Source organism: Tupaia chinensis, unplaced genomic scaffold (genome assembly GCF_000334495.1).
Source record: "Tupaia chinensis unplaced genomic scaffold, TupChi_1.0 Scaffold000465_1, whole genome shotgun sequence".
NCBI classification, from domain to species: domain Eukaryota; kingdom Metazoa; phylum Chordata; class Mammalia; order Scandentia; family Tupaiidae; genus Tupaia; species Tupaia belangeri.
This window is the reverse complement of record NW_006159974.1, coordinates 1,854,802-1,865,029: the sequence shown is the minus strand read 5'-3', so window position 1 is coordinate 1,865,029 and position 10,228 is coordinate 1,854,802. Positions and strand designations below refer to the sequence as shown.

Genomic DNA, 10,228 nt, shown 5'->3' with positions numbered 1-10,228 from the left:
AAGTGAGAAAGCAAGCCACCGGGTCCAGGACTCAAACCATGGTCCTCCATGTGGGAATCCAGCACCTCAACCACCATGCCACCTGCTGGCCCCTGTTTTTGTCTTTTAAGAGGGAACGATTGATACTTATGTTTTCTATAATTTCGTGTTGTGAGACTGGGAACAAAAAACAATGAACTGACCTCAAAGCAGAAATTGTACTTTCTGCAGTGGTAGAATCAATCATAAGTGGATGTATGTGGGGACTTCAAAAAGTTTGTGGAAAATGGAATTAAAGTACAAATTTTGATGCAGAGAAGAATTGGAAATCCGTGGATAGTTTTTTCATAATACAGATTTCCCATGAACGTTTTGAAGACTCCCTTTTAATGAGACTATCCCCATGGGGTGCCAACCAGGTCCTAGGCAGAGGTCGTCTGTGAATACGGAGCCATCCTGGAGAACCGTCTCAGGGACCCTGTCTGTGAGTGTGATAAATATAGGAAAACTTTGCAATTCCATTTCCATTTTTTTAGAAGTGAGAAAAACCCCAAAGAAGATACATGTGGCCAAGTCTTGGAACGGAATTCAGAATTTATTCAATATTACAGTATTCAGATGGCGAGAACATCTTTGACTGTTGTGAATATGGGCAATTTTCTTTGGGGCTCCCATCCTATCAACATACAATATTCATCTTGGAGAGAATCCCTGGGGATGTGGGAAGCATCTGTCAGAATTCCAACACAGCTTCAGCTAATTCACATGCCACAGAAACTCTACAAATGCGATAAACGTATGAGGGCTTTCGGGAAAGTCAAGCTCATTCAACGTCAGAGAATTCACACTGGAGAAAAACCATATGCACGTAATGGATGTAGAAACGTTTTTAGATCGTGCTTAGAGCTAATTAGACATCTGGGGTTTCGTAGCAGAGGGGCCCTGTGAGTATAATGGATGAGGAAGAACCTTCAATCAGTGTTCCATCCTTAGACAATATCAGCTAATTCATTTGGAACTTAAACTGGTCATATGTACGAATATGGAAAACTATCTAGGGGAAGCGTGGAGTGTACTGAACATCAGCTCATTCATCTTGGAGAGAGGACTATGATTATAATCAATGTGCAAACTCATTTGGGGATAGCTTAGCTCCTTCTCATCATTGGAGAATTCACAGGAAAGGAACACTTTCATTGTGAAGATGGTGGGAGGGTGTTTAGTCAGTAATCAGGCTAATTCATACTGGAGAAAAACCTGGATGGTGACGAATAGGGAAAAGCCTTTGGTTCTTCTCCTTATGGATTTCAGAGAATCCTTAGCGATATATAGGGAAACTTTCGGGGGTGGGGGGAATTCAGGGTTTATTAAGTACCCTATTAATGCATTAATCCCTTCAAGGTAGGGATTAAACTTTTATGCCTTTTTAGCCCTGACAGAAGCTTTATTCCTTTCTCTGATTATCTAAGATTTTCGTGTGTATGTGACTCTAATGACTTATCTTTCTTATTCTTTTTATAGGCTTAAGTTCATTCTTCTAGGTATTTGATATATTTCTGTTAAATAAATAAATAAAATAGGCAAACATCAGAGCTGCACTGGTTTTGGCTTTTGGACCACAGGAGGGTGCACGGGACTGCACTGAGAGGGGTGAGGCTTAGTGGCAGAATCTGGTGGTTGCAAACTCTAATGTCTTTGCAACACATCTGTGGTTGGGCCCCATAAATCTGATGAACTTCTACAGGCAACATCTCTGCACTGCTGAAGACTATTCTGGGATGGGAAATGGGATGGCTGCCTTTTTTCAAGGCCAAAATATAATGAAGTCATTTGTAAGATACATTAGGAGAATGCCAATTTCTTTTGTTTTACATTTTAAAAACAGTTTCAAGGAGGAAGAGCTGGAGCTCTTGAGTTCAACATACTTCCTAAGAGAAGAATCAGACTCGTTTTCTTGTGCAGGAAAAAAAAAATTGCATGATGAAAATTGGACCAGATGAAAGCTTTTCCGATCCTCAATAGACTATTCTCTGTCCTCCTATCCTAACTCTTCACCCTTCGATTAGCATACTAAATCCTTGTGTCCCACTACATTAACCCTCCAATTGAATTAGCAGTGATGGCCATCTTCTGCATTTCTGGTTTCACTTGGATAGGTATGGTGGCTCAAAGATATCACCAAGGATCCAGGTTCTTTCTGTGTCTGCTCTGCCATCCTCAGCATGTTGCCCTTTTCCCTCAGTCTTGTTTCTTAATGGATTCAAGACAGTTCCAACCAGTTCGCTGTAAATTTTACTGACAGAAGTAAATCATACTGACCACTTCTAAGCCAACCAATTACCAAAGGGAACAGTAATGTGCTTGCTGCAAAGACATGCATGGGCAAGGCCAGGTCTGTTGAGTCATGGACAGCAGAGCAGCTCTGGACTGGACTCCTCTCTGCCTGTCATGGAGTTCCAGCTCTTCTCTGGTCACTCCCTCCTTCACCCTTTTGCCAAAACCAGGTGTGCATTTCCTTCCCACAGTGCGTGGATTTCACCTCCCTCCCACCCATGTCACAGCTTATTTTTGTTTTCCTTTAATCTCCAAGTGTTTTGTTCAATGGAAATTTGGCCAGCACATTGGTTCATCCAGGCCTTACTTGCCCTCATGACACCTTGTTGCACACTATAGTGTCTGATTTGCATTTGAATTTCCAAAAGGAGAGATCTGATTGGTTTGGCTGGCTTTTGAGCCAAGTGACTTCGAACGTCACTGCCAGCCAGTATTGGATCCTGGTCCAGTGAACTATATGTGTGTGGTAGCGGGAGCAGGGCCTCGGAGGCAAGGTCATGCAGCATAACACAGCCACCTGGGCAGCAGGGGCTAAACAAGGTTGTCCTCACAGAAGGGAACATGGAGTAGGGCAGGTCCAGTGCAGTGACAAAGAGCAGGGAGAGGAGTTCTGAGAGTCCTGACAGCAGCCTAAGAAGATATGGCTACTCTATTGGAGAGGGTGGTCAGGTGAAAGAACATGAAAACAACAGAAACAAGAGTAAACAATCCATTTTGGGCATTTCAGTCCCAGAGGACACCACAAAGAGAGGAGTGAGGAGTCCAGCTGGTAGAAAGAACCAAGTTTTCAAACAAAAAACCCCAGTCAGACCATCTTGGCTATCTCCAGCCATTCTGGCCATCCCACTTGAGGCCCTAGATGCAGTGAAGTAAATAAATCATAATGCTTAACTTGTGGAGCAGACTCAAGAATCTCTCCAAGTTCCCACAGTAGAAATTCCAGTGGCTGTTAGGAGGAAGCTTGGTATCTCCCACGAATATGGCTTTAATAGGGACTGGTAGTGTTCATTACCTACTAGACTTGGTCTCTTAGAAACCTTTCTGGAGGCTTTAATAGGCTCAAGAAGGGACTGTGGAAGCAGAACTATTTCAAGATGGCTATGCGACACAGCCAGAAAATGGGCCAGTTATTTCAGCAAATGGAATTAAAAATCCTGCAATGGAAAAACTAGAACTTTAAAAAGTGTAACAGGCAGACCTGGATTTGAATCCTTGCTCCTCTACTTCTTAGTTGCATGACCTTGGACAAGTTACTTAACCTAAGTTTTACTGTTTCCATTTGTAAGATGAGGAAAGAAATAAACCAGTTCAAAGGGTTGTTGGGAGGATTAGATGAGGCTATGGCCTGTGAAGCATTTGGCACAGTGAGCACTAAGTACATGCTAGCTACCATTTTTGTCAGAATCTTGTATATACTCGGTGAGTGAGGGGCAGAGGCCAGCAAGGAGAACCAGTGGATGAACACCAAGAGGCTGGCTTGGCTTCTTGGAAGAGGAACTCTGCTGGTGACCTCCATGGTGGGAGTTGGGAATCAAGAGGGAGGTGTCTAAAGCTTTCCATCTAGACCCAGTTTCTTGAACATTTTCTAGAAGCTTATTGCTGTCTTTGGAATGGCCTTTGCCAACTCCCTAGGATAGCGTAGGTCACCTGCCACCCCAACAGCTGTCAGCTGAGTATTCATTCAGTAGAACATTTCTACCTGTTTTTGTAAGTTCTCATTCATTTCAGCCTTGGGATAGTCATTAGAGGAGCAATTTGAGAGGATAAGCCGGAGAATCATTTTAAGTGACATTCCACCTAGACTAGTTCAGGACAGGAGTACATAAAGCCAGTAACTGGCTGTCTCCCATGTCCCTGAGACAACTGGGTGGGGCATGAGCTTCTGGTAAGCAGATGAAAAGGCAACTAGCCAGGCTCTCCTTTTCCTTCTCTCCTAACTCTTGATGGCCTAGTGACATGTTCACCAAGTCAAAAGTTCAGCTGGGAAGAAGACCAAGGTTTCTAGGAAAGGCAGTTCCATGGGCAACACTAACACAAAGGACTGGTTCTTACTATTCCCACCAAGAACAGTTTTATCTTACTAGCTTTTCAAGACAGTTACAACTCCAAGGCTATGCAGAACCCTCAACTGGTACTCAAAATTTGTTCGGTTTCTCAGGGGAGGCAGAGATTTTGCAACCAGTAAAAGGCATGTGGCCTCTTTTGGACTTTATGTAGGAGACCCAGAACTTAGCCACATACAGAGGGATGACGTACTTGCTGGGGGCAGGAGTGACAGTGTGTGGGAGGGCATTTTAATAGTCATTAACATCTATCCTCATCACCTTCAAGTACTCCTTGATTTTCTGGTAGGTATGGAGTGATTATTCACTCAGTAGAGACGGAATGAATGCCTAGTATATGCTAGATGCTACATCAGCACTGTGTAAACAGACAGTCCAAGACACAAGCCTTGCCCTCAGAAAGCGCCAAGTTCAGGTACAGGGTGGCCCCTGAGCCAGTCATACTTAATCACGATACCGTGAATGGACAACTCAACAACAATACTGATTCCTTCATGGTTGCTTGCCTCTTCTCCCTCCAAGGTCATTCCAAGGGCCTAGAGACACGGCATCTGTCACCTGGTCAGATAAGCCCCATAGGTTATTGGGGCTAACTCTGTAGGCCTGCTTGGTGGTGGGGCTTGAGGAAGAAGGGACAGCAATAAGGGCGAGATCACCTTCCTCCCTGGGTGACCTTGAAGAAAACAACCAACCGCCATCCCAGAGAAAGCAGGCTACATCTTCACTGAAGGTCAACCCCCTGCACACAAACTCCTCTGCGTAGACAGCAGTACCCACAGCCACACACAGTCGCCAGTCCAGTGTCTCTGGGACTCTCAGTGTCCAAAGGTGCCTGGAGGATCCACAAGACGAGACGTAGTTCTTCAAACAGGTCTGTTAGAGAAGAAAATGGCATAAAAGATGATGAAGGTCTAGAGCAAGACATGTGCGTTAAAGTGTTTCATTACAGGGCTTCTCAGAAGGGCAGGCTCACAGTGTCCCAGGAAATCTACAGGGAAGAGGTGAGATTTGGGCAGGTCTTTTTGTCCATATGTTGCTGATAATAGAAATTCCTTACTGGAGAAAGGGTAGAGGTTTATTTAGCTCATGGTTTTGGAGGTAAGGTCCAAGGGCCCTATCTGGTGAGAATCTTTTTGCTGGTGCAGGCTCCCTGCAGGGTCCCAGGGCAATGCAAGGCACTACATGATAAGACAGTGCTAGAGTACAGGTATGTCTGTGTCATTTTCTCTCCTTATAAAGCCACCAAGCTTCAATCATGGGGGTCCCCTGCCTTGATGACCCTGATCCTACTCTCCCAAAGGCCCCACCTTTCCAAACCTTGGTTGGATTAAGTTTTCACCTTTTTGTTTGTTTGATTTTGAGAGATTTCTGTTATAGAGGCATGTGTGCTTACTGGAGAGACGGAGAGAGACAGAAAGCGAGAAATCAACCCCCTCAGGAGGGATGGCTGCACTGCAGTCCTCTCTTCACTCTCCTCTCAGGATTTGGGGTATGCATGTACATGCACCCAGCGTGATTTTAAAGGCACCAGAACTTGAATCGTGGTCAGCCATGTGAAGTTCAGCAATGTAACCATTATGCCATCTGCTGGCCCCAAGTTCTCACCTTCTTAATCCTATTACAGCCAAATCTCAACACATGAATTTTGGAGAGAGACACCAAAAACCACAGTGGGCAGGCTAAAGAACGGGCAGAATTTGTGGTGCTGAAAGCTGCATCCCTGGGGCTCCTGGAACATGAGTCCATGGGTGTTCAAAATAGAAGTTGCTCTTCATCCCCTTGTGAATTGAAGGGTTCAACGTGAACTTCCTCTCACTGCTACAGTCATAAGAATAAATAGCCAGAGGCCAAAGTCTTGATGTATAAGCACAGGGATTTGTTTCTTGGAAATGGGGACTCATGACACTCTCATTTCCTGCAGTGTCATTATAGACGGAGGCCTAGCCAAGGACACGCCGTCAACACCGACACCAGCCTTCCTGCCAAAGTCGAACCCAAGGGCCATCCTTGGAGGACAGCTCTCATCAGAGACCAGGACAAAGAGAAACCCTTATGCTGATAGATACAATTTTGGGGAAACTACAGATTCCAAGCCCAAGCTCCACAGCCATGATCCATATGGCCAAACATTTGGGCAGGATTCTGGCAGAGTACCAGAATTCACACAGCAGAGGAAAGGCGACTATTGTGGATAAGGGGCAATTTCCATCCATCTCGTAATTCAGAGAGACTCCTGTGAACGGCACTGAGGAGGACCGTCCTTGCTGGAGGAGGGCAGCTCTGCCAGTGAGGAAATCACAGGGAGGGTGCAGTCCGGTACAGCTGCACCCCGTCGGAGCTCAGGCAGGAGAGCATCACGCAGCAGAAACACACATCCTCAGTGAATGGGATACCATTCCGAAAAAGCACAACCTCACCCAGCGTCAGAGAAGCCATTCTGAGCTGGATCTTTTGAATGTGATGAATCGGGGGTGGTGATCATTTGAGGAGAAATCAGCTCTTATTCATCAGCTGAAGGTTCCGCCTGAGAGAAGGCGTCACAGATGACGGGGCTCTGAGGGCGCTCCAGCCTCAGAGAACATGGGGCACTGCAGAGAAGGCCTGAGGGGGCTTTCTGGAGGGGCTTCAGAGTACACGTGACAGAAAACTTCACAGAAGGAGAAACACAACGGAAGAGGAGAGTTCAGAAAACGGTTTTGTAGGAACTTGTACATTTAGCACCAGCTATGGACAGAAAGACTGGCTGGAAGAAATGCAAATGCCCTCTGGGCAGTCTGTTCAGGTGACACAGGTTGTCTCTTGGGATCCTAGGAGGGCCACGTGCAGGTCTGGGTTAGTCCAGGTGCTAGGCTGTGGTGCAGCCGGACCCACATGTCAAAGGTCCTGGCTTCAGGTCCTAAGAGCTCCCTAAGTACACCAGGTGCATGTACCTGTGTCCAGGTGGGTCATGGCATGACGAGCCTTTCAGGAGTGTCTGTCCCTCTGATGGAAGACAACAAACTTAAAAAACAAAACAAAACCAACAAGGCTCTGGTTCCTCTTCGCCCAGGGCTAGGACTAGCCTTCATTTTCCCCTCCTCCTTCCTCTCCATTCCTTGGAAAAGTTGGGAGTCCCTTTCTTAGTTCTTTGCCTTGCCATTGCGATGGTGCCATCCCTAGTGACCAGGCCAATATGCCCAGAAGACACTGCTGTGTCTGTCCTTCCATTCATTCACTCCACTAACAAGTCCCTTCAGAGCACCTGCTGCACTCCAGGCCTGGGCCGTTACTTGTGCTGGGGTGCAGCACGGGGGAGGAGGAGGCCTCACCAACAAGTGGCTCAGACGACCTGGACAGAAGCGGGGTCAGGAGCCTAGCTGCAGCCTTGAGAACATAGGGGTGTCTGTCCCAGGTTCTGGGGGTTGGCTTCAGGGAGTGCGCTGGGCAGGGTGTGTGGAAGAACTCTGAGCTAACGAGGGCCCACCAGGCCTGCAGCTCGGCGCCACTGCTCCCCTTGGTAAATGTGGACAGTGAGGTCCATGCACCACCAGTGAGCGGCAGAGCCTGTCCTTGAGGCGAGGTCAGTCTCACTCCGAATCCTGTTGTCTTCCAGCCAAGGGAGAGAAGCCAGCAACACTCGTCTTTGGGATATGCTCTCAGAGAAAGGGTGACATGGAGAGGCACCTGGTGGACAGCGAGGGAAAGGGGATGGTGGGAGAGATGGACTGGCTTCTGCAGACTTGATCTTAGGGCTCAGGAAAGGCACACTCACTCATCACTTCACTCATCCATTCACACACACACACACACACACACACACACATATATGTATGTATTTCCCTTATTTAGTGTATATATGTTTTTAAATTTGCTAGAGGGCACGTGTGCTCCAGAAAGAAACAAAGTGAGAAAGCATTCCCCAGGGAGGATGCCTCAATCACAATCCCTTCTCTTCCATTTCTCCCTCCTCTTGGAATTCTTGGCACATGCACACACGTCTGGCCTGTTTTACAAGTTCCTGGGTCCAGGACACGAACAGCGCAGTTGGCCATGCGGGATCCAGGTGCCTTAATCACGGCACCACCGGCTGGCCCCAGTCTAGTACATGTCAACGAGCACGTGAAGTACTGGGGACAAAGTGGGTACAACAGATGCACGGGCCTTGTCCTCATGGACCCTCCATTCTAGGGGGAAGGTAGACAATCCAGATAATTTCAGTGTTTGAAAGAGAAGCACAGGGCCCATCACGTAACCATGAGTCATGGGGTTGAGGGAGACTTCTGGAAGAGGTAGCATCTCATCAAATGTTGGGAAAAGCCTTCCAGAAAGAAGCATGTGAGGCCTATTGGTGACAAGCAGCCCAAAAAAGTTTGATGTTGTCCGAAAAGAGAGTGAGGTGAAGGCAGGTGGGAGGAACCAGGGCATCTGAAGGACAGCAGGCCTTGGGAGAGTTCCAACTTGATCCTGGGAAACCAGCGAGGAGAGCAGCGTGTTAAGGTAAAGGAACGGTCTGAGCAGCGTGGTAGTTTTCCTTCTTCAGAAGCCCACAGCTGGGACACAAGGGGAGACCTATGCAGAGTTGTCAAATGTGGTTGAAGGTGAGCATGTGAGCGCTATCTTTCCCTTCAGGTAGCAGAAAGGTTTCTGAGAGGCACAGGGAACATGTTGATTGAGCAATGAAGTAAGAGTAAGGGTGACTGCTTTGGAGATGCCAGGGCTGCCGTTTCCTACAGGCTTTGGAGCAGCTATTCATGAGCAAGCAGCCCCCTCTTGTGGCCAAGAACGATATTGTTACCAAAGAGCCCGAGGATGAGGGGGTGCTTCCACACACGCGCACACACACACACGCACACACACGCACACAGGCATAGGGGGCATCCTGGAGGTTCTCAAGCTTGTTTTATTTTTATTTTTCCTTTAGTGATAATAGCATGCACATGCATATAAGAGAAAAACAGAGAGAGAGAGAGAGAGAGAGAGAGAGAGAGGGAGAGAGAGAGAGAGAGATACACTGTCTACAGGGTCTTGGTCATGTCTCAGCCTCCTTCCTCCCAGCCCTACCACCCTTGAGATCTTGGGTGCTCACGTGCCTGCTCGGCATTTTTCAGGCTGACCACAGGGGATTTGAACCATAGTGGCCATGTGGGATCTGGCTGCTCTTAAGCAGTATATTAACTGTGCCACAAAACCAGCCCCATAAGTTCTCATTCTGAAAACCAGGAGAAATTATATCAGAGGCTGCATGTAGTTTGTGGACCCAGCGACATTCCCCACCTATACATACATACATATGTATACACACATATACATATATATATATGTGTGTGTGTGTGTGTGTATATTTTTACTTTTTTTTTGAGAGGTTTTTGCTATAGGGCGCGTGTGCTCGCCAGACAGACAGAGAGAGACATAGAGACAGAAAGCGAGAAATCACCCCCCAGGGGGGATGGTCACGCCGCAATCCCTTCTCCTACATTCTCCTCTCGGGACCTTGGGCACACACGCACATGCGCCAGGCGTGAGTTTTAAGCCACCGGGTCCCGGACATGAACTGTGGTCGACTACATGGGAGTCCAGCGATATAGCCATTACTCTAACTGCTGGTCCCAGTATATATATATATTAAAGAGAAATCTGACTGAAGGGAAAAATTCATATATACTTAGAAAAAAATTTCAAAAAATGATACTCAAATGTTACTGGTGACTGTTTTCTGAATAGGTGACTACTTGATTTGATTATAGGAATTAAAAATTGTTCTATTTCATGCATTTTTTGTTAATGATAAAAAAAGTATTATTATTGTTGTTTCTAAGAGCAGAAGTCTCAGCCACTGTGCTGCAGTGGGAAAACTGCTACATCCCTTGTAGCAA

General features: G+C 46.8%; 1 long non-coding RNA gene across 1 annotated transcript in view; it reads right to left on the bottom strand.

The window, feature by feature from the left end:
* Positions 1 to 560: 560 nt before the first annotated feature.
* LOC102474985 (uncharacterized) overlaps positions 561 to 10,228 on the bottom strand; it is a 20,473-nt gene continuing 10,805 nt past the window's right edge. The window contains exon 3 of the long non-coding RNA XR_335594.2: positions 561 to 5,249. This is a non-coding gene — a long non-coding RNA (uncharacterized LOC102474985). The remainder of the gene's footprint in view (positions 5,250 to 10,228) is intronic.